Below are 27,213 nucleotides of genomic sequence, written 5' to 3'. Positions count from 1 at the left end.
TATTTCATTTATGAATCAACTTATGCCCTTTCTGACACCAGATCCAGGCTCTACAGAGTATTGTGGTTAATTGGGTATCAAATATGACTAGAGGATGTGATTCTGTAGCTGACCTATGGGTGGTAGAAGAACTACAGGTCCCAGCATTACCGTGTGTGGTCTCATTCTGTAGGTAAATAAATAAGGATCGCAAATATGTATTCTGTATAAAAATATGCCGATGTATCAAGGAGATACGGGCTTAAGTATAATCCTCATTGTAGGAACTGAACTTTGATGGGGTCATAAAACACTTGGAGGCCAATCCCTAGGATTGACAGTCACTCTGCTGCCATTGGCTGACAGAAGTAAGTCTCCTGCCCATGGGAGAGTTCATAAAAATCCATGCACAAGGACAGAGGAGAGAGACCCATGGAACATCACCAGACACTTAATTGGACATTGACGGCATATCCCTGTATCAGAAGAACTTTGAGGGTCTCCCCTGATACATACTGAAAAGGGGTTTGCAAGGATTCAAAAAGGACATATGAACGACCATCTGAAACCCTCCAGAGAAACTAAGTATTCTTTCATCTTTTTCCCTTTCATTTGAACTGTCGTGATTATTTATATTGTTATTATTCTGTAGTTTTATAGTTATTTTCATTAGATTTGTATGCACTGCTTTTTACCGCTTATTAAAGATTATAAAATCTAAATAGCCAAGTCTTCCATATTCTAAGCTGCTGAACAACGTACCTTGCCTTTGAAGAGACGTTACCAGGTAGTTAGTTAAATTGCATTTAGGAATTGTAACTGGGGGTGATTGACTGCGGTTGGTCAGTAAGTGATATCCGGTTCATCCACTGATCTGTGTGATAGTGAATGACCCGGATAGTCGGCTCGTGGACCGGGAACCCACGTGGTGGCAGTTACCGAAGTGTAGTGGGGGGTGTTAGCCGAATGGTAATACCCCGGTCACGTGAGGTCTCTGTGTGTGCGCAGACTCCGTCACAGACCACTACGTCAGAGCTGTGGGATCCGGAGCGATCGGATCCATAGTTCGTGACACTACCCATCTATAACACTTTTTTTTTTTTACCAACAAAATGAAGCAAATCCACTATTGGTATAATTCATAATCCCATGCAGATTCCTCCATATAGGAATTTCTTGATCTTTACCTTTGTTATGATTTCTTTTTTTTTTTTTTTTCAAAAGCTTTATTTGTAAAAGCAGAAGTACATAGTAAGGTAGACGCATGGGAGGGTGACGACAGACCTCCATGCATTAACATATGAGTTAACAAATCAACAAAATTATGATGTGTTAAAGATCACAAGACACTTGAGAGACATTACAACATATTGCATAGAGTTTTAGCATGTTAAAGTAGAGTCCGCTATTCGGGCGAGTGACCAATTTCCGAGAGAGAGAGAGTCAGTTTCTGGTCTATGTTACGATATCCATACATGTGCCTGATTGCAATGTAATATTACTATGTATCAGTTAGAGAAACTAGAGAAGACCCAAGAAGAGGAATAAACAACTGAGAGCTATCAATCCTTAATCCCTCTATAAGATTCCCAGGCAAACCAAGTGGCCCTAAATTTACTAATAGATCTACATTCCCAATTAGAAATTTCCTCGAGCCTATATATCTGATCCACTCTGGAACACCATTTTTCAATAGGAGGGGTGTCTGGCGATAGCCAGTGGAGTGGGATTAAAAATCTAGCCGCATTAATTAACTGTCTATAGAGGCCTAAATTTGGGATCTTCTTAGTTGTGGGGCATAAATATATAAACAGAGCCATCTCCGGCTGAGGCTTGAGAGAGGTTCCCTCAACCAGTCTATTACTCTAGCTAGAAGAATCGCTTTCCCATATAGTTCTGGGTCAGGAAGGGCAATACCCCCCATTTTTTTGCTCTGTTCAGAGACTTATACGAAAGTCTAGGTCTCTTGTTAAACCAAATGAATGAGCTAAAAAGAGATCTCACTTTTTTATAGAAAAGGGAGGGAACCTGTATGGGGAGAACCTGTTGTAAATATGTTAACTTAGGAAGGATTAGTGAGGCCAGGATGTTCTTCCTCCCAAACCAAGATAGTATTGGAATATCCAGGTTGTTAATTAGCTTAGTAATGTCCTTTAACAGGGGATTATAATTTAAGCTGAACCATTGAGATGGGTCGGTACTGATCTTGACCCCAAGGTATGTCAGGAAAGGGGCTGTCCAGTTGAAGGGGGATGCCTGGGCTAACTTTTGTTTTGTAAAGGCAGATAAGCCTGAGCAGATGATAAGCGATTTGCTGTGATTAACTTTAAAGTTGGAGCAAAGTCCATAATTTTCCAAATGCTGATAAATCCTAGGAAGCGCGGATTCTGGGTTGCTAATCATAACAAGCATATCATCAGCAAATGCTGCTGTCTTATGTTCCTGATCTCCAAGTGTGATACCTTTAATGGCAGTGTCATTCCTAATAGTTTGTAGGAGGGGTTCTAGCGTCAAAACAAATAAAAGGGGGGACAAGGGACAACCCTGTCTAGTGCCGTTCCTAATGATGAAAGGGGGTGAAATTGTGCTGTTAACTGAAATAGAGGCGGAGGCATTAGTGTACATAGCGTCTAAAGTGTATGTGAAGGCGTTCGGAAAATTCTGCGATGAAAGAGCCTGTTTCATGAAGGACCAGTTGACTCTATCAAAGGCTTTCTCAGCATCTGTACTGAGTAGAACCACAGGGAGTGATTTTTTTTTTAACATAGTGTAAAATGTTTAGGACTCTAGCCGTATTATCTTTACCTTCCCTGCCTTTGATAAAGCCCACTTGGTCCCTATGAATAAGTGAAGGGAGGATTTTTGCTAGTCTGTTAGCTAACAGCTTGGCTAGAAACTTTAAGTCAATGTTGAGAAGGGAGATGGGTCTGAAGTTTGGCTATTGGGTGTGGTCTTTGCCTTCCTTCGGGATAAGAATTATATGGGCCTTGGTCATATCTGCCGAGAGGGGTTTGCTCAATAGGGCCACATTATAGATCGGAAGTAGATGAGGGATCAAGGTGTCAAGGAAGGTTAAATAGTAGGGAGTTTGAAGGCCATCTGGGGCTGGGCTTTTCCCTTTGGGGGGCTGTTTTATGACCTCAATTAGTTCATCCTTGGTAAATGGGGCTTAGATAGATATTCTGACCTCTTCTGATAATCTAGGGAGTGTTAAATCCTTTAAGAAAGAGTTACTTGGGTTACTTTTTTGAGTGGCGTTAACGGACTGTTGAGAGGGGTCTATATTTTATAAGGCCTCATAGAAGTCTCTAACTTGAGACACAATTTTTGTGGGATCGAATATCCAAGAACCTGGGGCGTCTTTTAGTTTATGGACGTAATTATCCTGTTTTCTTTTTTTAATTCTCTGGGTGACAAATTTCGACGCTTTATTGCCATGTGCAAATATCTTTTGTTGGGAGTGTAAATAATATTTAGCCGAGGCCGTATTAAGTAAGTTTCTGAGGGAGAATCTAAGGGTACTAAGTTCCTCTAAATGTGAACTGAGAAGCGAGCGTTTATGTAAACCTTCTAAATGTCTGATCTGTTTATGTAACGAGTCCAATTGTTTTTCTCTCTTTCTTTTGATGTGTGAGCTTAAACTTATACAGTGGCCCCACATGAAGGCCTTATGGGCATCCCAGAGAGTTTGAGGCGTGATATCTTGGGTGTTATTCAGGGTGAAATATTCCTCTAACAACTAAATATTCCTCTAACAATGTTCCTTTGTCTCTGGGATCCCCAGTAGGGATTCATTTAACCGCCAAGGTTTATTGTAATCCCTTGGTTGAGGTGCTGATACAGATAGATAAATCGGGGCATGGTCTGACCATAAAATAGAGCCAATGTCTGCTTCAGTACATAGCCCAATATGATTTTTGGTAGTAAACAGGTAGTCCAAGCGTTGGTACGAGTTGTGGGCCGAAGAGTAGAAGGTATACTCAGTAGCATCTGGGTGGGAAGTTCGCCAAGTATCAACAAGGTGAGAGTTCCACAGACTGGAGATTAGGGAGCTAAGAGCTTTTTGGGTACACTGACTTATGTGAGGAGGTGTCAATTAAGGGGTTTATTGCTACATTAAAGTCACCGCCAAATAATGTGATACCTTCCTGAAAGGGCTTTGCCAGGGACAGGACTTTTTTGAGCCAAAGGGTTTGCTTAAAATTAGGAGCATACACGTTAATAAATGTGTATGATTGTGAGTAGAGTTGAGCGAACACCTGGATGTTATGGTTCGAGAAGTTCGGACGAACTTCCCGGAAATGTTCGGGTTCTGGATCCAAACCCGACCCGAACTTCGTCCCGAATACGAACCCCATTGAAGTCAATAGGGACACAAACTTTTCGGCACTAAAAAGGCTGTAAAACAGCCAAGGAAAGGGCTAGAGGGCTGCAAAAGGCAGCAAAATGTAGTTAAATCCCCTGCAAACAAATGTGGATAGGGAAATGAATAAAAATAAAAATAAAATAAATAAAAATTAACCAATATCAATTAGAGAGAGAGGTCCCATAGCAGAAAATCTGGCTCCATGTCAGCAGAGAATCAGTCTTCATGTCATAGCAGAGAATCAGGCTTCACGTCACCAAACACTGCAACAGTCCATTGTCATATATTTAGGCCCCGGCACCCAGGCAGAGGAGAGAGGTCCCATAACAGAGATTCAGGCTTCATGTCAGCAGAGAATCAGTCCTTATGTCATAGCAGAGAATCATGCTTCACGTCACCCAACACTGGAACAGTCCATTGTCAGAAATTTAGGCCCTGGCACCCAGGCAGAGGAGAGAGGTCCCATAACAGAGATTCAGGCTTCATGTCAGCAGAGAATCAGTCTTCATGTCATAGCAGAGAATCAGGCTTCACGTCACCCACCACTGGAACAGTCCATTGTCATATATTTAGGCCCCGTCACCCAGGCAGAGGAGAGAGGTCCCATAACAGAGATTCAGGCTTCATGTCAGCAGAGAATCAGTCTTCATGTCATAGCAGAGAATCAGGCTTCACGTCACCCAACACTAGAACAGTCCATTGTCATATATTTAGGCCCTGGCACCCATGCAGAGGAGAAAGGTCCCATAACAGAGATTCAGGCTTCATGTCAGCAGAGAATCAGTCTTCATGTCATAGCAGAGAATCAGGCTTCACGTCACCCACCACTGGAACAGTCCACTGTCATATATTTAGGCCCCGTCACCCAGGCAGAGGAGAGAGGGCCCATAACAGAGATTCAGGCTTCATGTCAGCAGAGAATCAGTCTTCATGTCATAGCAGAGAATCAGGCTTCACGTCACCCAACACTAGAACAGTCCATTGTCATATATTTAGGCCCTGGCACCCATGCAGAGGAGAAAGGTCCCATAACAGAGATTCAGGCTTCATGTCAGCAGAGAATCAGTCTTCATGTCATAGCAGAGAATCAGGCTTCACGTCACCCAACACTGGAACAGTCCATTGTCATATATTTAGGCCCTGGCACCCATGCAGAGGAGAAAGGTCCCATAACAGAGATTCAGGCTTCATGTCAGCAAAGAATCAGTCTTCATGTCATAGCAGAGAATCAGGCTTCACGTGTCACGGCTGAAGATGGGGAAAACCCTCAGCCGTGCGGTGGGGGAAGATGGTCGCTGCTTGACCAGGACGACAGGATTAGGGAGCAGGTCACCTCCTATCGCGTCCCTAACCTGACCCTGTCTCCTACCTGCATGGGCCGACCTTGATGGTAGGAGGACCCATGCGCAGGAACCTCGGAGCCCTGACTTACTCTCCGTCCGGTCCCTGGGCTAAGGAGCAAGGTAAGAAAACCCACTCCTCCTAGGAGCGGAGGAGCAGGAGTCTCAATGGCCAAGCTGCAAGAAAGGGAGAACAAATACAACCTATGGCAATGGCAGGTACTTGCCACAAACATAACTCTAACCTGCCACAGACACAAAGCCTGGAACCCATGTGGAAGTACGGCCCACAGACAACAGGACTCAGTACACAACACACGGGAAACCAGGACTATAGGTGCAATAAACAGGCATAAAGACAAACACATCTTCAAAACACCAAACGACATATATTTTGCTATGACCAGAAGGATGGCCCCCACTTGGCAGATGGAGGAGACAGGTGGCTGCTCCAGCAAGCATGGCTGAAGCAACCCACTGAGCCATAGCAAACACAGAGGCTATATAGGCCAGAGTGACCACACCCACACAGACACACCCAGTGATTAACACACACACTGGGAAGGGAGTTAACCCTTCCAGCACCAGGGAAGGGAAAACACCACTTAAAGGGGAAGTGACCAACTAACGTAACACACTGTGGCTGTTGCCGCTGGCAACGACATGGGTGGCAACCGTGTCCTGGGAGTCAGCCCGAAGGCCGGGACAGTGCCACCACATATACACAATACCACCAAACGTTGCCACGGGCAACCACAGTGAGGGGAATGATGTCAGTGCACACCAAAACAACACAGTGCACACAGACATACAAAAGTGCATATAAACAAGCACACAACTCCTAGGGAACCGCACACATAGCTGTTGTCCGCGGCAACCGCACTGAGGGCAACTACATTATGCCTCAGCTGCGGTTGACACAACAACCCAAACCGCGGGCAACTGTATGCGGCTCCCAAGGAGTCACGGCCATAACCGTGGCCGTGACACTCCCACCCCTCAAAGCCCCCCCACCAAAAAAAAACTCGTGAGGGACTCAGACAAGGGGATAGGAGAAGGGAACGTCCACTCTCCAACATGGTTCCCAGAACGTCGCTGTCAGCTGCATCCTCTCCCAGCACAACTAGCCAGTCCGACGAGGCCTGCAGCCCGCACCAGCGACACAGGAATCGAACCACTGAGAGTGGACGAGGGGACTCTCCACTCACGTCCCCACTCCAGTCGCTGCCAGCAGACACTCCTAACTAGCACGCAGCTGGACCACTTACGGAGTGATGCCAGCAAACGACCAGAGATGGGAACATGGAGAGGGACGAGGGATCACCAACACGGACACGGAAGGTAAGGTGGCGGGGAATAAGCCACCAACCGTGCCATTAACGGTGATCCCCTCGGGACGTTCTCCCTCCGGAGAACGCGCATGCAGGCCACAAGGGTATGCACTGCATGCTGCACCCTCTTCCGAAGGTGTGCCACCGCACACCAAAAACACCACGGTGCAATACAATCAGGGGGACGCCAAATGAGGCAACGGTGAAGGGATGGCGGGGAACGCCACTCACCGCGCGGTCAGAGACGAAACCCCCAGAACGCTCTCCCTCCGAAGAGCGCGCATGCACCCCTTCCGCAGATGGCGGTACACGCTTTACCCTCTTTCGAGGGAAACCAGGTGAGGAGCCTTTCTGGTCATACTGTCACGGCTGAGGATGGGGAAAACCCTCAGCCGTGCGGTGGGGGAAGATGGTCGCTGCTTGACCAGGACGACAGGATTAGGGAGCAGGTCACCTCCTATCGCGTCCCTAACCTGACCCTGTCTCCTACCTGCATGGGCCGACCTTGATGGTAGGAGGACCCATGCGCAGGAACCTCGGAGTCCTGACTTACCCTCCATCCGGTCCCTGGGCTAAGGAGCAAGGTAAGACAACCCACTCCTCCTAGGAGAGGAGGAGCAGGAGTCTCACTGGCCAAGCTGCAAGAAAGGGAGAACAAATACAACCTATGGCAATGGCAGGTACTTGCCACAAACATAACTCTAACCTGCCACAGACACAAAGCCTGGAACCCATGTGGAAGTACGGCCCACAGACAACAGGACTCAGTACACAACACACAACACACGGGAAACCAGGACCATAGGTGCAATAAACAGGCATAAAGACAAACAAATCTTCAAAACACCAAACGACATATATTTTGCTATGACCAGAAGGATGGCCCCCACTTGGCAGATGGAGGAGACAGGAGGCTGCTCCAGCAAGCATGGCTGAAGCAACCCACTGAGCCATAGCAAACACAGAGGCTATATAGGCCAGAGTGGCCACACCCACACAGACACACCCAGTGATTAACACACACACTGGGAAGGGAGTTAACCTTTCCAGCACCAGGGAAGGGAAAACACCACTTAAAGGGGATGTGACCAAATAACGTAACACACTGTGGCTGTTGCCGCTGGCAACGACATGGGTGGCCACCGTGTCCTGGGAGTCAGCCCGAAGGCCGGGACAGTGCCACCACATGTACACAATACCACCAAACGTTGCCACGGGCAACCACAGTGAGGGGAATGATGTCAGTGCACACCAAAACAACACAGTGCACACAGACATACAAAAGTGCATATAAACAAGCACACAACTCCTAGGGAACCGCACACATAGCTGTTGTCTGCGGCAACCGCACTGAGGGCAACTACATTATGCCTCAGCTGCAGTTGACACAACAACCCAAACCGCGGGCAACTGTATGCGGCTCCTAAGGAGTCACGGCCATAACCGTGCCCGTGACATCACGTCACCGAACACTGGAACAGTCCATTGTCAGATATTTAGGCCCAGGCACCCAGGCAGAGGATAGAGGTCCCGTAACAGAGAATCTGGCTTCATATCAGCAGAGAATCAGTCTTCATATCATAGCAGAGAATCATGCTTCACGTCACCCACCACTAGAACAGTCCATTGTCAGATATTTAGGCCAAGGCACCCAGGCAGAGGAGAGAGGTCCCATAACAGAGATCCAGGCTTCATGTCAGCAGAGAATCAGTCTTCATGTCATAGCAGAGAATCAGGCTTCACGTCAGCCACCACTGGAACAGTACATTGTCAGATATTTAGGCCCTGGCACCCAGGCAGAGGAGAGAGGTCCCATAATAGAGATTCAGGCTTCATGTCAGCAGAGAATCAGTCTTCATGTCATAGCAGAGAATCAGGTTTCACGTCACCCAACACTGGAACAGTCCATTGTCATATATTTAGGCCCCGGCACCCATGCAGAGGAGAGAGGTCCCATAACAGAGATTCAGGCTTCATGTCAGCAGAGAATCAGTCTTCATGTCATAGCAGAGAATCAGGCTTCACGTCACCCAACACTGGAACAGTCCATTGTCAGATATTTAGGCCCAGGCACACAGGCAGAGGAGAGAGGTCCCATAACAGAGATTCAGGCTTCATGTCAGCAGAGAATCAGTCTTCATGTCATAGCAGAGAATCATGCTTCACGTCACCCAACACTGGAACAGGCCACTGTCAGATATTTTTAGGCCCCGGCACCCAGACAGAGGAGAGGTTCATTCAACTTTGGGTTGCCCCGCAATATAATGGTAAAATGAAAATAAAAATAGGATTGAATGAGGAAGTGCCCTGGAGTACAATAATATATGGTTAAGGGGAGGTAGTTAATGTCTAATCTGCACAAGGGATGGACAGGTCCTGTTGGATCCATGCCTAGTTCATTTTTATGAACGTCAGCTTGTCCACATTGGCTGTAGACAAGCGGCTGCGTTTGTCTGTAATGACGCCCCCTGCCGTGCTGAATACACGTTCAGACAAAACGCTGGCCGCCGGGCAGGTCAGCACCCCCAAGGCATAAAAGGCTAGCTCTGGCCACGGGGACAATTTGGAGACCCAGAAGTTGAATGGGGCCGAACCATCAGTCAGTACGTGGAGGGGTGTGCACACGTACTGTTCCACCATGTTAGTGAAATGTTGCCTCCTGCTAACACTTTCCGTATCAGGTGGTGGTGCAGTTAGCTGTGGCGTGTTGACAAAACTTTTCCACATCTCTGCCATGCTAACCCTGCCCTCAGAGGAGCTGGCCGTGACACAGCTGCGTTGGCGACCTCTTGCTCCCCCTCTGCCTTCGCCTTGGTCTTCCACTTGTTCCCCTGTGACATTTTGGAATGCTCTCAGTAGCGAGTCTACCAACGTGCGCTTGTACTCGCGCATCTTCCTATCACGCTCTAGTGCAGGAAGTAAGGTGGGCACATTGTCTTTGTTCGTGGATCCAGCAGGGTGGCAACCCAGTAGTCCGCACACGTTAAAATGTGGGCAACTCTGCTGTCGTTGCGCAGGCACTGCAGCATGTAGTCGCTCATGTGTGCCAGGCTGCCCAGAGGTAAGGACAAGCTGTCCTCTGTGGGAGGCGTATCGTCATCGTCCTGCGTTTCCCCCCAGCCACGCACCAGTGATGGGCCCGAGCTGCTTTGGGTGCCACCCCGCTGTGAACATGCTTCATCCTCATCCTCCTCCACCTCCTCCTCATCCTCCTCGTCCTCCAGTAGTGGGCCGTGTCTGGGCACATTTGTACCTGGCCTCTGCTTTTGCAAAAAACCTCCCTCGGAGTCACTTTGAAGAGACTGGCCTGAAAGTGCTAAAAATGACCCCTCTTCCTCCTCCTCCTCCTCCTCCTGGGCCACCTCCTCTTCCATCATCGCTCTAAGTGTTTTCTCAAGGAGACATAGAAGTGGTATTGTAACGCTGATAACGGCGTCATCGCCACTGGCCATGTTGGTGGAGTACTCGAAAGAGCGCAACAGGGCACACAGGTCTCGCATGGAGGTCCAGTCATTGGTGGTGAAGTGGTGCTGTTCCGCAGTGCGACTGACCAGTGCGTGCTGCAGCTGAAACTCCACTATGGCCTGCTGCTGCTCGCACAGTCTGTCCAGCATGTGCAAGGTGGAGTTCCACCTGGTGGGCACGTCGCATATGAGGCGGTGAGCGGGAAGGCCGAAGTTACGCTGTAGCGCAGACAGGCGAGCAGCGGCAGGATGTGAACGCCGGAAGCGCGAACAGACGGCCCGCACTTTATGCAGCAGCTCTGACATCTCGGCGTAGTTGTGAATGAACTTCTGCACCACCAAATTCAGCACATGCGCCAGGCAAGGGATGTGCGTCAAACTGGCTAGTCCCAGAGCTGCAACGAGATTTCGTCCATTATCGCACACCTCCAGGCGGGGCTTGAGGCTCACCGGCAGCAACCACTCGTCGGTCTGTTGTTCTATACCCAGCCACAACTCCTGTGCGGTGTGGGGCCTGTCCCCCAAACATATGAGTTTCAGAATGGCCTGCTGACTTTTACCCCGGGCTGTGCTGAAGTTGGTGGTGAAGGTGTGTGGCTGACTGGATGAGCAGGTGGAAGAAGAGGAGGAGGAAGCCGAGTAGGAGGAGGAGGCAACAGGAGGCAAAGAATGTTGCCCTGCGATCCTTGGCGGCGGAAGGACGTGCGCCAAACAGCTCTCTGCCTGGGGCCCAGCCGCCACTACATTTACCCAGTGTGCAGTTAGGGAGATATAGCGTCCCTGGCCGTGCTTACTGCTCCACGTATCTGTGGTTAGGTGGACCTTGCCACAGATGGCTTTGCGCAGTGCACACTTGATTTTATCGGATACTTGGTTGTGCAGGGAAGGCACGGCTCTCTTGGAGAAGTACTGCCGGCTAGGAACAACATACTGTGGGACAGCAAGCGACATGAGCTGTTTGAAGCTGTCTGTGTCCACCAGCCTAAATGACAGCATTTCATAGGCCAGTAGTTTAGAAATGCTGGCATTCAGGGCCAGGGATCGAGGGTGGCTAGGTGGGAATTTACACTTTCTCTGAAATGTTTGTGAGAAGGAGAGCTGATCGCTGCCGTGTGACATGGTTGAGATGCTTGGTGACAGAGGTGGTGGTGTTGGTGGTACATTCCCTGTTTGCTGGGCGGCAGGTGCCAACGTTCCTCCAGAGGCGGAGGAAGAGGCCGAGGCGGCAGCAGCAGAAGAGGTAGCAGGGGGAGCCTGAGTGAGTTCCTTGTTTTTAAGGTGTTTACTCCACTGCAGTTCATGCTTTGCATGCAGGTGCCTGGTCATGCAGGTTGTGCTAAGGTTCAGAACGTTAATGCCTCGCTTCAGGCTCTGATGGCACAGCGTGCAAACCACTCGGGTCTTGTCGTCAGCACATTGTTTGAAGAAGTGCCATGCCAGGGAACTCCTTGAAGCTGCCTTTGGGGTGCTCGGTCCCAGATGGCGGCGGTCAGTAGCAGGCGGAGTCTCTTGGCGGCGGGTGTTCTGCTTTTGCCCACTGCTCCCTCTTTTGCTACGCTGTTGGCTCGGTCTCACCACTGCCTCTTCCTCCAAACTGTGAAAGTCAGTGGCATGACCTTCATTCCATGTGGGGTCTAGGACCTCATCGTCCCCTGCATCGTCTTCCACCCAGTCTTGATCCCTGACCTCCTGTTCAGTCTGCACACTGCAGAAAGACGCAGCAGTTGGCACCTGTGTTTCGTCATCATCAGAGACGTGCTGAGGTGGTATTCCCATGTCCTCATCATCAGGAAACATAAGTGGTTGTGCGTCAGTGCATTCTATGTCTTCCACCGCTGGGGAAGGGCTAGGTGGATGCCCTTGGGAAACCCTGCCAGCAGAGTCTTCAAACAGCATAAGAGACTGCTGCATAACTTGAGGCTCAGACAGTTTCCCTGGTATGCATGGGGGTAATGTGACAGACTGATGGGCTTGGTTTTCAGGCGCCATCTGTGCGCTTTCTGCAGAAGACTGGGTGGGAGATAATGTGAACGTGCTGGATCCACTGTCGGCCACCCAATTGACTAATGCCTGAACCTGCTCAGGCCTTACCATCCTTACAACGGCATTGGGCCCCACCAAATATCTCTGTAAATTCTGACGGCTACTGGGACCTGAGGTAGTTAGTACACTAGGACGTGTGGCTGTGGCAGAATGGCCACGTCTTCTCCCAGCACCAGAGGGTCCACTAACACCACCACGACCATGTCCGCGTCCGTGTCCATTACTAGATGTTTTTCTCATTGTTACCGTTCACCACAACAACAAAAATATTATTTGGCCCAATGTATTGAATTCAAATTCAGGCCTTTTTTTACAGACACTTAACACTATCTGGCTATCTATTTAGGTACCGTATTACACTAATACAGGCACAGCAGTAACCACAGATTTAGCTGAATATAAATTTGAGGCCTATTATTTAGGCGCTGGGTGACAGGTATACGTTTACGGACAGAATTAGACTTGGAAATGCACAGTAGCGTGTGTGTGAAGTTATTCTGAATGACCCTATGTGCACCTTGAATATTATATACCCTTTTAGGGATAGATTTAAAGTAGCTCTGATACAGCAGAAACCACTAATTTAGGAAATTGCTAAGTTGGGAATTGTATTTCAACCCAGAACAAAAACTGTGCTTTGACGGACACAAAATAACTTGACCAGCTACAGCAATAACCACAGATTTAGCTGAATATAAATTTGCGGCCTATTATTTAGGCGCTTGGTGACAGGTATACGTTTACAGACAGAATTAGACTTGGAAATGCACAGTAGCGTGTGTGTGAAGCTATAGAGAATGACCCTATGTGCACCTTGAATCTAATATACCCTTTTATGGATAGATTTAAAGTAGACCTGATACAGCAGAAACCACTAATTTCGGAAATTGCTCAGTTGGGAATTGTATTTCAACCCAGAACAAAAATATATCCTTTGCCAGAAAACAGACAGTATTACAATTGGCTGGCCACAGCTGAAACACCAGATTTAGGGTACTGCTATTTTGGCAATTGTATTTCACCCCTCAATAAAATAGCAAGCACAGCCAAGCCCCTGATGTAGGATATAGCAAAAAAATAACCACACTATTGATGGTTAAATGGACTTGGTGGCAGCTTGTGCTGGTGCACCACAAGACACAAAATGGCGGCCTATTACCCCAGAAAAAAGTGACTGAAAAACACTATGGGCAGCCTAAAAACAGTGAGCAATTGAATAGCAGCAGTTCAATGATCCACAGCTGTAGATCGATCATTGACTTAAGTGTTTTGGAGGAGTTAATCACTGCCTAATCTCGCACTAACGTCTCAGCTGCAACCTCTCCCTACACTGATCAGAGCCGAGTGACGTGCGGCGCTACGTGACTCCAGCTTAAATAGAGGCTGAGTCACATGCTGCACTGGCCAATCACAGCCATGCCATTAGTAGGCATGGCTGTGCCGGCCTCTTGGGGCAAGTAGTACGACGCTTGTTGATTGGCTTTTACGAAAATGTTCGGGTTCGGGTCCGTGTCACGGATACCCCAAAATTCGGTACGAACCCGAACTATACAGTTCGGGTTCGCTCATCACTAATTGTGAGCCTATTTTCCATTTAATCATTTAAAATCTACCTTCAGGGTCTATGAGCTGGTCGCTAAATAAAAAGGGGACGCTTCTATTGAAGCCAATGCTCACTCCTTTCGAGTTAGAGGAGGGGGATCCACTGTGGTACCATTGGGAGAATTGGGAAAAGGCGAGATTGGGAAATCTATTCAGCTTTATGTGAGTTTCTTGGAGGAATAAGACATTGGCTCTGTCTCTCCTCAACACCCCGAATATATGACGTCTCTTGGAGGACGGGGTGTGGAGGAGAGCCGACCGTCTAAATAAGCTGGCAATGTATGAAGTAATGTCAGAAAGAAAGTGAGGTGAGTACCTGACCAGGATATAATGCAAGATGGTTTTTGCTGAATTTGGTGTAGCTTGATTCTTTCATGGCCTCTCTCCTGCGATCTAAGATCATACATAACAAAATAAACAACATAAATAACACAATCAGAAAAACGAACAGGATCATTGATCACAATGTAGGATGGAGAACGGAATCCAACCATTTAGGAAACCTGTCCCTACCAAAAAAGAAAGTAACTGAAAGTAGGGGTCGTCCATAAAATGGGGACCTCCACCTCCAGGTACCCGACCATATAGGTATGACTACTAGTGATGAGCGGGAGGTGCCATATTCGATTTCGCGATATTTCGCGAATATTCGAATGAATATTCGTGTTATATTCGTCGAAATCGAATATTCGTAATTATTCCAATTATCGCGAATAATATACGATTTATTTTTTTCGCGTATTGCGATTATTTATCTTGATAGTATAAGGCAACGTTCCTATGCTAATTGACAATGGCTAGGCTAATATGTGTATTTTACGAAATTTCGTGATTTGCTCTAACTTCGTCTCTTAGAATATTACGAATATTCTAAAAGACGAAGTTAGAGCAATATTACGAAATTTCGTAAAATACACATTTAGATTGTAATTTAGCTAATATAGTGCTATAATCCCTTTTTTTTCCTCAAATTTTTTTTTGCCTCTTCTGAACTTAAGTTTTGTAAAATATGTACACTATTAAAAAATATTACTATAGCAGTATATTAGCTTAAATACAATCTATGTGTATTTTACGAAATTTCGTAATATTGCTCTAACTTCGTCTTTTAGAATATTCGTAATATTCTAAAAGACGAAGTTAGAGCAATATTAAGAACATTTGCAAAAGCCGAAATTGCGATGCGAGTAATATAACACGAAATAATCGCATGAAGATTTCAACTTAGCACAGCTATATTCCATATTAGGCTAGAATATGGAATATAGCAGTGCTAAGTTGAAATCTTCATGCGATTATTTCGTATTATATTACTCGCATCGCAATTTCGGCTTTTGCGAAATTTCGTAAAATACACATATAGATTAGATTGTAATTTAGCTAATATTGAATATAGCAGTAAGTTGAAAACGCCACTGACTGGAGCAGCCAGGAAGCCAAGAATCCAAAGGACAGGTAAGAACAACTTTAGGGAAGTGGGAAAGGAAAAAATGATAATAATAAAAAAAAAAAAAAACGAATATTCGAATTCGCGAATATATAGAATGATATTCTAAATATTCGCGAAATCTCGAAATTGCGATATTCGATAAAAAATTTCGCAATTCGAATATTCGCGCTCAACACTAATGACTACCAATAAAGCATAAATGATTAAGACTTCAATGCTACCTGGAAGTTAAACAAAGTAGTTAGCTGACAACCATTTGGTAAAATGTCATGATATATTGTTTGCCACCGAAAGTTTGGAGGGTAGATAGGGAAAAAAGGAGAAAGGGCTATGGGGGGGACGAGTGGGTATGACTAGGATGGGGGGAGGGGTCAAAAAGTGGGGAGGGAAGATGGTAAGGATAGCGGCATGAAATCTATATGAGATCTAAGTTAGACATTTTATCAGATAGCAATGATAACTTTAAAGTTGTGGAAACCTTACATTAATACAGTAAACCAGGGGTTAATAAATGAAGAGTACCAGCCTTGTTTGACATAAGCATAACCAAGTTCTGGGCCTGGAAACAGTAAACAAGACCCAACCTGGTGAGAGACTAGAGAGAAAAAACCTGAAGGTTAGTACTTTCTAAAATTACTACCAGTCTCTTGGCACACGGATGCAGGTCACAGCTTCGAGGGTCAGAAGTAGTCAGCGTTGATCCTCCTAGGGGTTAAAGGAGAGTTCTTCCTCTTCTGGCATTGGGTCTTTGGTCTCAAATGGGGTGGAATAATGGATCGCTGGGAGCGCTGTTAGATCTTGTATGCTGTCCCAGTTATCAATCTTCAAGGGTTGTATCTCCAAATGTTCGAACACCTGGTTCAAATCGGCATGCGAATGGATGTTGTGCCTACGGAGTGACCGAACGGAAAGGTCCAGCAGTATGGGACTTTTTGGATCCTGAGCCAGTCCGTCAAAGGTTTGAGGGCCTTGCGTTTCTTTAGGGTCACTGGCGCCAGGTCTTGATAGATGTTGATGGGTGACCCGCTATAGTTGATGTCAGCGGCATTACGGGATTTAAAGAGGACCGCCTCCTTGTCCTGATAGTTAAGGAAGCGGCATATTATGTCCCTTGGTGGGTCCGAAGCATTGGGTTGGGGCTGCAGAGCTCTGTGGGCCCTTTCCAGAATAACTTGCAAAGGATATTCCGGAACTAGTAAATCGGTGCAGATGGCTAAGATCGCGGATTGGACTTTAGACGCGGTAATAGATTCTGGAACACCCCGAAAACGGAGGTTGTTTCTCCTTCCGCAGTTTTCTCGATCTTCAAGTGCCGTGTGCACCGCGTTTAGATGATCTTGGCATTTCTTAATGCTGTCTGAGGCCGCCATTTGCCAATCTTGCATGGCGGTTTGAGCAGTTTCCAGCGTTTCCACTCTGCCTCCTATGTGTCTCACATCTTGTCTGAGGGAGGCCAACTCATGGGCGACTGGTTCGAGGGCTTTCGACAGCGTCTTTTTAAGGAATTTCCTCGAGATCGGAAGGCTTTGTGAGCCCCTTGTTTCTTCTGTATCGCTGTCAGCGTCTGAGGCCTCATGATCGCTCATATTATCCTCAGCTTGAAGAGCGGCACCATCTTAGAGTCTCTAGCGGCGCATATCGCCGCCGCTTTTTTTATGAATTTATCCATTTCTCCTCCTAGTGAGTTCTTTTGGTGGCGGGAGGTTTCCCCAGGCTTAGGGTTCCCGATTTTCAGCATGTTTTGTCGGGTGTGCTAGCGTAGGCTAGGTAGGGAGAGACTCGTGTGACAGAGCTCAAGCGCTTGCGACCATTCCCTTCCGGCGCTAGCTCCACCCCCCATTGTTATGATTTCTGAGTTGTTTGTCTAAATTCTTAACATTGTGTCATTATTACAGGTCTACCCGTTCCCCCTGTCCGCCACCACAAAAAAAAAATAATAATAATCAGAGGAGGTGCCCATGGAGGTGGAGGAGTGTGAGGAGCAGGCAGAGGAAGAAAATGTTGAGGCCACTTCCCCCCCAGATGTATGCGAGACAGAGGCGACAGAGGAGGAGGCCGGAACTTCCCAGCCACCAGATTCTGCCCCTCAGCTCCAGAAGAGGAGGAAGAGGTGGTCTACACCCCCACCAGGAGGGTAAATATGTGCACACATTACTATAATTCGGTATACATAACATATTAACAAGCATCCCATGATCCCCCCACCCTCCTGTATCTCCGGAGCTGCAATGCACATGTGTAATGAATATGAAAAATAGCAGCCCTTAGTTAACATGGCTGCCTGTTTAGCTGAGCAGCATTTGCACCCTGGTTCACAAACGTTTATGCCTGGGGGCAGGGTGTCTGTTGGTCCATAATAGACTGTTTCTCTGCCTCAAGTCACTTTCCGCTGAGGCCTACTCTTAATGGCTGGCCGTGAAGTGGTTAAAAGTGGCAACAATGAGGGGACAACAGAAACTAGTGTAATAGGAAAATAAAAAAAAATGTGACATGTATTAAGCAATGTATTTCTGCATTTGTGGGAGGGGAGGCTGATTACTAGGCTATTTACAGGCACCTGTGGGCCAGGCTAACGCTGATTTCACTACCTCTGAGTCAGAGCTAGGATACAGTAGCATGGTGTGGAGGCTCCTTACGGCTGGGCAACAGCAGAATGCCTCAGGAGGGCGCTGGTATTCGTGGTAGGATCGGAGTTGTTTGCATGGGACCCACGCTGCGTTCCGTGACGTGTAGTGTTCTGGGTTGAAGCAGAGTTTGGGCGCTAATGGTCGAACCATGGTTGTTTGTATTGTTTGTCTGGCTATTCAGAGGCCTGGTGGGGCCATTGCATACAGTCATTGGGGTAGCAGGTGCTTAGAGTGGGCATGGTTGTATGTATGTTTTCTGATACCTGGTTTACATGCGAGGCGAGTGTCTGCAGTTGGCTCAAGCACGCGTGCTGGGTTTAAGTGATGGTAAATGTGGTTCAATGGTCGATTAAAAAACAAAACAAAAAAAACTTAGTATATTTTGTCCAGCTTGTGGGGGGGGGGGGGGGCTATTACATATGGTTATTGGTGTAAGCATGTCTCCAAGCTACGCACGCTGTGTTTAAGTGATGGTATTTTATTCATTTAGTTTTTGGAAGGGTCATGGATCAATGGGGGGGGGGGAAACCCCCAAAAACTCCTGCAGCATCATGTGGAGGTTCGTTTGCGCCTGGGCAATGGCAGAAGGTGCCAGGCGAGTGCTGGCATTCACGGTAGGATCGGACTTGGTTACCTTCAAAGCCACGTCCGTGTATCTGCGTTCACATTTTGTCCTATACACCATTCACTACTAGAGCTGCGTTCATGCGTCCGCTGTTGCATTATATTAATACTCTGCTCACTTTCAGATTGCACCATGCTCCTCATGCTCATACTCAGAGCTGTGCCCATACCATGTTTTTAAGCACCACTCACATCCAGAGCTGCATTTACCCACTTGTTCTTACATCATGTGTTATACTCTGCTTCCACTTAAAGCTGCATTTCTTTTCATTGCTACATAATGGTTACTCAGTATTCTTACTAGGGCTATCAGCATACCGCTCTTCCGATAAACATAGCTGCTTACGGTTCTTTCCCCGGTGGTTTGTTACATTCCTTAGGCCTACCTTTTTCTGTTTACTTGGGGGGAGGGGGGGAGAAAGAGGAAGAAGAAGAAAAAAAAAAAAAATTTGGGTGGTGTTCTTTAGTCCTGGTTTGCATTCACTCAGACTGGTCTCCTTTACTTCTGGTTCGCATTCACTCAGATTGATCTCCCGCCCCAGTTAACCAAATAGCTCCCTAGCGGTCAGTGGGCCAATAGGAGTAAGTTCCTACTATGTTTTCACAGTTGTTCATTCGTTTGTCACGACAAGGGTCTTTTCTTAGCGAACTGCAAGGCCTCTGGCTCTTGTTTTTCTCCCATCTGTTTTAATTTCGCGGTTGATTTAATGTTTCGTTCATGCAAGTGGTTTGAATCTCTAATGTCTATGCATTTTCCATTAGGTCTGGCTCACGTTTTAATTACTTATTCTCACTGTAAGGTCATCCAGGTCAGTGTCTTGGCTTCGGGGGCCTCATGGCTTCGGGGGCCCGATGACCGTTCTTCATTTTGTTCGTTAGGGGTACAATATGGTTGTAGGCTGGTTAGCATCCGAGGTTTATTGTCGGAGAGGGTCATGGTTATGCGAGTCCCCAAGTCATACTAGTGCTGCATAAGTGGTTTAAAAAATAAATAAATAATAATTTATATAAATCCGCCATTAGTCTTGCACGCATGGCTTCTCCCCTTTTAGTGTTACATATGACTCCACCATTAGAGTCTCTCACGCATGGATTCTCCGTTTTAGTTTTACACATGGCTCCGCCATTAGTCTCGCACGCATGGCTCCGCCATTAGAGTCTCGCACGCATGGCTTCTCCCTTTTAGTGTTACATATGACCTTGCCATTAGAGTCTCTCACGCATGGCTCCGCCATTAGAGTCTCGCACGCATGGCTTCCCCCTTTTAGTGTTACATATAACTCCTCCATTAGAGTCTCTCACGTATGGCTTCCCCCTTTTAGTTTTACATATGACTCCGCCATTAGAGTCTCTCACGCATGGCTTAGCCATTAGAGTCTCTCACGCATGGCTTAGCCATTAGAGTCTCTCACATATGGCTTCCCCTTTTAGTTTTACATATGACTCCGCCATTAGAGTCTCTCACGCATGGCTTAGCCATTAGAGTCTCTCACGCATGGCTTAGCCATTAGAGTCTCTCACGCATGGCTTAGCCATTAGAGTCTCTCACGCATGGCTTAGCCATTAGAGTCTTTCACGCATGGCTTAGCCATTAGAGTCTCTCACGCATGGCTTAGCCATTAGAGTCTCTCACGCATGGCTTAGCCATTAGAGTCTCTCACGCATGGCTTAGCCATTAGAGTCTATCACGCATGGCTTAGCCATTAGAGTCTCTAATTGATTTAATGGCCGGCTGTGTATGGTTCCCCAGGCCTGGTGAGTTTACACATTTCACTTAATTTACTACTACAGTCATTAGAGTCTCTCACGCATGGCTCCGCCATTAGAGTCTCGCACGCATGGCTTCCCCCTTTTAGTGTTACATATGACTCCTCCATTAGAGTCTCGCACGCATGGCTTCCCCCTTTTAGTGTTACATATGACTCCTCCATTAGAGTCTCTCACGTATGGCTTCCCCCTTTTAGTTTTACATATGACTCCGCCATTAGAGTCTCTCACGCATGGCTTAGCCATTAGAGTCTCTCACGCATGGCTTAGCCATTAGAGTCTCTCACGTATGGCTTCCCCCTTTTAGTTTTACATATGATTAGAGTCTCTCACGTATAGCTTCCCCCTTTTAGTTTTACATATGATAGACGCATGGCTTAGCCATTAGAGTCTATCACGCATGGCTTAGCCATTAGAGTCTCTCACGCATGGCTTAGCCATTAGAGTCTCTCACGCATGGCTTAGCCATTAGAGTCTCTCACGTATGGCTTAGCCATTAGAGTCTCTCACGTATGGCTTCTCCGTTTTAGTGTCACATATGACTCCACCATTAGAGTCTCTCACGCATGGCTTTGCCATTAGTCTCTCACGCATGGCTTTGCCATTGGAGTCTCTAATTGATTTAATGGCCGGCTGTGTATGGTTCCCCAGGCCTGGTGAGTTTACACATTTCACTTAATTTACTACTACAGTAAGACGGAAGACGCCATGTTCTAACTTTTGGGCCCTTAATAGAAAGTGTGGCCTGGGGAATAAGTAGAGGTAAGTATTTTGCCACCAGGAACAGTTGGTGCCTGATCAGGGCCCTTGGCGGATGGTTGGAGTTCTTCTAGGCCTTCCAACAGAGTCACCATTGTTTGTTTCAGTCTGCAGCTCTCAGGATTCAGACCTTCTCGTTATAGGGTCATATGTTAGTCAACATAGGAGTAAATCGTTCCTGGTTACCGGACACTCTTTCAATCGCATCAGCATTTACCATCTCCAAGAACGATGTGGTGGTGCACATAACAAAAAGGTAAGGTAGATGGAAGTCACTGATATATACGGTATATTCCGCACCTTCATCGTGAAAGATCTTTTCCGTTCAAAATCTGGTGTTGTAACGGTATGTATATATTACTCTAAACTAAGGTCTGCTCTTTGTGGCCCCTTTAGGCTGCCCTACCACATCAGTTATGGCATGACTCTACTGCTTGTTGTAGATAGGGTTAGATAGGTTAGGTTCACCTTTCTGATAGTCGATCCAACCACAAACTCTGCAACCTACCGAAAAACTATTAACTAACCAAATAAATAACATTATACTCTATCCGAACTATCACTAAGCAAACCAAAATATAATTAACGTAAATATCTATAGTTATTGTATTTAGATGTAAATCGGCAGTGTTTAAATACATACTACACATTAATAACTTTCTTATTTACAAACTAAAAATACAAATCTCCTTTGAGCCACAATTGTTCTTGCTGAATGATCTCTCCACAATAAGCAGCCATAAATACCAAAAGATTCTCCTAGGGAATATATTGTTGTTAGCTAGAATCTCGATTAGCTGGAGATGGTTTGCTCGTCATACTCCAGAGCTAAAAACCTGGATAAACTTAGTCAATAAGGTAAAAAATTATGAACAGATTCTTTATAGGCAAAGAGATGTAGACGAGAAGTGGATTAAGATATGGGATGGCTGGGGTGTGGGGGGGGGGGAGCAGGGTTGGGTTGGTGGAAGAGGGAAAAGGAAAAAAAAGGTATTAACTATATTGAGTGTTTACTCAAATTCTTTTCTTGTGTATTCTTTTTATATACCAATAAAGATATTTAAATAAATAAAAAAAAGTAAATAAGACTAGTGGTGGAATAATGATTTATATTGTGGTTATTACAGTGACTACTGTATTATGTGTATTCAAATGGCTTCCTGTCTCTAGGTGATTTGTAAAAATGCCCGCCTGTCTCTAGGTGATGTTGTCATATTTTAATAAAGTTTGGTGTTAAAAAGAAACAAACACACACAGACCTATTTCTACCAAGACACAAGACTTGTGTCGGGGTAACGCCATCCCTGACCACACGTACTCAATGGGTGAGTTACAAAAGTCTGTACTTGTTGTTATCCGATACTGGTATATAAGTGTTTAAGTTACGATTTACATGTAGCCGTCTTGGTATGGAAATCATTTATTTAGTACCAGTATCTCTGCTATCAGTCCCAGTTTTATACAGCCTCATGTGTTCTGTGTAGATCCTGGATGGCGTTATTTCTGTCATCCCTCCTTATACCATGTCATTTAGTATTTTTTTTAAACTATATATATATATATATATATATATATTATAATAAAGATTTACTTTACTTAAAAAAAAATACTACACACTAATTGTCTTGTAAGTAACCCTAATTGAAATAAATATATATATACAGTACAGACCAAAAGTTTGGACACACCTTCTCATTCAAAGAGTTTTCTTTATTTTCATGACTATGAAAATTGTAGATTCACACTGAAGGCATCAAAACTATGAATGAACACATGTGGAATTATATACATAATAAAAAAGTGTGAAACAACTGAAAATATGTCATATTCTAGGTTCTTCAAAGTAGCCACCTTTTGCTTTAAATACTGCTTTGCACACTCTTGGCATTCTCTTGATGAGCTTCAAGAGGCAGTCACCTGAAATGGTCTTCCAACAGTCTTGAAGAAGCTCCCAGAGATGCTTAGCACTTGTTGGCCCTTTTGCCTTCACTCTGCGGTCCAGCTCACCCCAAACCATCTCGATTGGGTTTAGGTCCGGTGACTGTGGAGGCCAGGTCATCTGTCGCAGCACCCCATCACTCTCCTTCATGGTCAAATAGCCCTTACACAGCCTGGAGGTGTGTTTGGGGTCATTGTCCTGTTGAAAAATACAAACAGGATTCCAAAAAAGTTGGGACACTAAAGAAATTGTGAATAAAAACTGAATGCAATGATGTGGAGATGGGAAATGTCACTATGTTATCTGTAATAGAACGTAGATGACAGATCAAACGTTTAATCTGAGTAAATGTATCATTTTAAAGGAAAAATACATTGATTCAAATTTTCACAGTGTCAACAAATCCCCAAAAAGTTGTGGCAAGTAGCAATAAGAGGCTGGAAAAAGTAAATTTGAGCATAACGAAGAGCTGGAAGACCAATTAACACTAATTAGGTCAATTGGCAACATGATTGGGTATAAAAAGAGCTTCTCGGAGTGGCAGTGTCTCTCAGAAGCCAAGATGGGTAGAGGATCACCAATTCTCACAATGTTGTGCAGAAAGATAGTGGTCTCCTCGGTCCCCAGATGTCTGTTGAATGTTGTAAGAAGAAGGGGTGATGCCACACAGTGGTGAAAATGGCCTTGTCCCAACTTTTTTTGGGTTTGTTGAAACAATGAAATTCTGATTCAACATATTTTTCCCTTAAAATGGTACATTTTCTCAGTTTAAACTTTTGTTCCGTGATTTATGTTCTATTCTGAATAAAATATTAGAAGTTGGCGCCTCCACATCATTGCATTCAGTTTTTATTCACGATTTGTATAGTGTCCCAACTTTTTTGGAATCCGGTTTGTAAATGATGGTCCAACTAAACGCAAACCGGATGGAATAGCATGCCGCTGCAAGATGCTGTGGTAGCCATGCTGGTTCAGTATGCCTTCAATTTTGAATAAATTCCCAACAGTGTCACCAGGAAAGCCCCCCCACACCATCACACCTCCTCCTCCATGCTTCACGGTGGGAACTAGGCATGTAGAGTCCATCCGTTCACCTTTTCTGCATCGCACAAAGACACGGTGGTTGGAACCAAAGATCTCAAATTTGGACTCATCAGACCAAAGCACAGATTTCCACTGGTCTAATGTCCATTCCTTGTGTTCTTTAGCCCAAACAAGTCTCTTCTGCTTGTTGCCTGTCCTAGGCAGTGGTTTCCTAGCAGATATTCTACCATGAAGGCCTGATTCACACAGCCTCCTCTTTCTTTCTTTTTAAAATCTTTTTATTGATTTTGTGACAAAGATAAGGGTATACAAACAGTAGTGCAGTAAAGCAAATTCTACAATGGTATACAAGCGAGTCTGCACAAAATGGTATAAAACAATTATGACAGAGGTACAATTTTAGTACGTTGCCATTGAAGCATGACATACGATGGTGAAAAAATACGCGAAAATGCAAGAACATTTATTTCCGTTAAACCTAGCCTTTGCGACCTGTTATCTAATAACTTCTTGTCAGCGAGTGAGAAAGCTGTGTTAACCGGTCTTCTTGGGGCTAGAGCTTGCATGGGGCGAGATCTTATGTAAGACTCCTGTGTATCTCAATAGATATCATGAGATCTGACGTCCACTTTACTATAATGGTAACCTCTGTCCGGCCGAAGCGAGATACTAAGGGATAGCACCCAGCTTCTGACATTAATGATTATCAAGTAGGGGGAAACAGAATAGTAAACTTAACCTGTAAGTGGGGGGGAGAGGAGGGGGGATATTGGGGTCAAGGCGGATTGACACGCGTTAACCACCAATGCAAGAGCGGGAGTCTGAACCTCATGACTACAATGTAAGAAAAAGCCGTCTGAGAGCTAGCTGGAGTGACCAAGCATCCTACCATTGCCGCTTATGGAGTTAGCGTCAGGCATCTCTGGAAAGATATAGTTCTGAGCCAGGGTGAAATCATATAGTGGCCTCCTGTGGGTGGGAACTATAGGGGGGGAGTGTCCAATTCTTTAATCTGGTGAGTGGTGATATAATCAATATTATCTCTCCAAGGGGACGAAATTTTCAGGTACTTATGATGAGAGCGTGATTCCCAATGCGATAACTCCTCTAATCTGGCTAAAGCTTCTACTTTTCCTCTCCACTGGGATATTGACGGTGGAGTAATAGACTTCCAATTGTGAGCCATTAGAAGTCTGGCTGCTGCCAGAAGGATATTCAATAGTGACTTTTTGAGGTTACCTAAAGGATGTGTAAGTAGAGACAGGAGGGCTGTCTTGGGGCAGGTAGGGAGTGCATCTTTGTTTAATCCCAGAATGTCTCTAATTAAAATAAAAACAAATTCCCACTACGTCTCAATATAAGGGCATGACCACCAAATGTGTAGAAAAGAGCCTTTCTCTACTAGGCATCTCCAACACCTGTCAGAAGAGCTACTGTACATCAGACTCAATCTTACTGGGGTTAAATACCACCTGGTGAGTACTTTGTATGCATTCTCTTGTATTGTGACAATCTAGGTGCGCTCAACAATGAACTCGTATCCTCTTCTGAGAATGTTAAGTTTAAATCCCTTTCCCATTCCTTTAAGAAATATAAGGAGGTGGGGAGTTCTAGTAGTAGCAGATTCTTAGAGACAGTGGAGATTATTCTTGTACGGTAGAGAGTTTGTGAGACTAATTTTTCAAACCAGGATAGTGTTGAATTTGCTCCAATTTTCTTAATAATGGGGCTTACAGAATTTTTCAGACAAGAGTATTGCACCTGACTTAAATTAGATAGTTGGAACTTCTTTATTATGTTTTTAGCACTTAGTGGGGTACCGTCACTATCTAGGAGTTCTTCTATTGAAAGTGTGGAGTTTCATAGTTGTGTAGGTAAAATGTTAACTCTCCGCGTCTAGACTAAGGCAATCCTTGATGTTCATGAGGGATGAGGGGAAGGGCATACAATTATTTCTCACTTCTGGGATGCTCCATATTGACAGAGTGGTTGATGTGAGTGGGTTATCTGTAATCCGGGATGTGGCCTTCCCTGTTTCAGACATTAGTAGAGGTCTGATCGGGCAACCGACCAGCCTTTCTTCCAAGGGGATCCAAAGTTTATGTTTAGGCTGTCTCAATAGGTCAACAATTCTATTGATGTGTACCGCTCTGTGATATCTTATGATGGAGGGGAAACCGATTCCTCCTTTAACAAAGAGAAGCAATAAAATCTTGTTTGAGATTCTAGGTTTTTTGTTTCCCCAAATATAGGATGAACAGATCTTTCTGAAAGAGTTGAAGAAGTTACTAGGCAGTTTTATTGGCAGGACTTGTAATAAATAGGTGATTTTAGGCACTATAAGGGAATTAAAAATATTGTGCCTACCTAACCAGGAAATGAAGGAGGGAGACCACGAGTTTAAAATATCAGGTATTGTTCTGAGCAGGGGTGGAAAATTAGCCTCATAAAGTTTAGCTAAGTCAGATGTAATGTTTATGCCTAGGAATTTTATGTGAGATTGCATCCATTCAAATGGGGAGTTTGCTTTGAGCTTCTTTAGAAAGCTGGGTGGGAGATTTATGTTCATAGCCACAGATTTTGGCAGGTTGATTTTAAAGTTAGCGATGAAACCAAATTCTGTGAACACCTTAATGATGGTTGGAAAAGCTTGTAGGGGATTAGAGACCAGCAACAAAAGGTCGTCAGCATAAGCCGCTTGTTTGATCTCTAAGCCTCCACATTCCAACCCCCTTATCTCTTTTGACTGTCTGATAAACTGTAAGAGTGGTTCTATTATGAGGATAAATAGGATTGGAGAGAGAGGACATCCTTGTCTAGTCCCATTATTAATTTGGAACGGGTGAGAGAGAATGTCGTTTATTTTTATATTTGCACT

The sequence above is a fragment of the Bufo gargarizans genome, chromosome 1, assembly GCF_014858855.1.
Source record: "Bufo gargarizans isolate SCDJY-AF-19 chromosome 1, ASM1485885v1, whole genome shotgun sequence".
Lineage (NCBI taxonomy): Eukaryota > Metazoa > Chordata > Amphibia > Anura > Bufonidae > Bufo > Bufo gargarizans.
The sequence above is the reverse complement of the archived record's forward strand: the minus strand, read 5'-3'. Positions refer to the sequence as shown.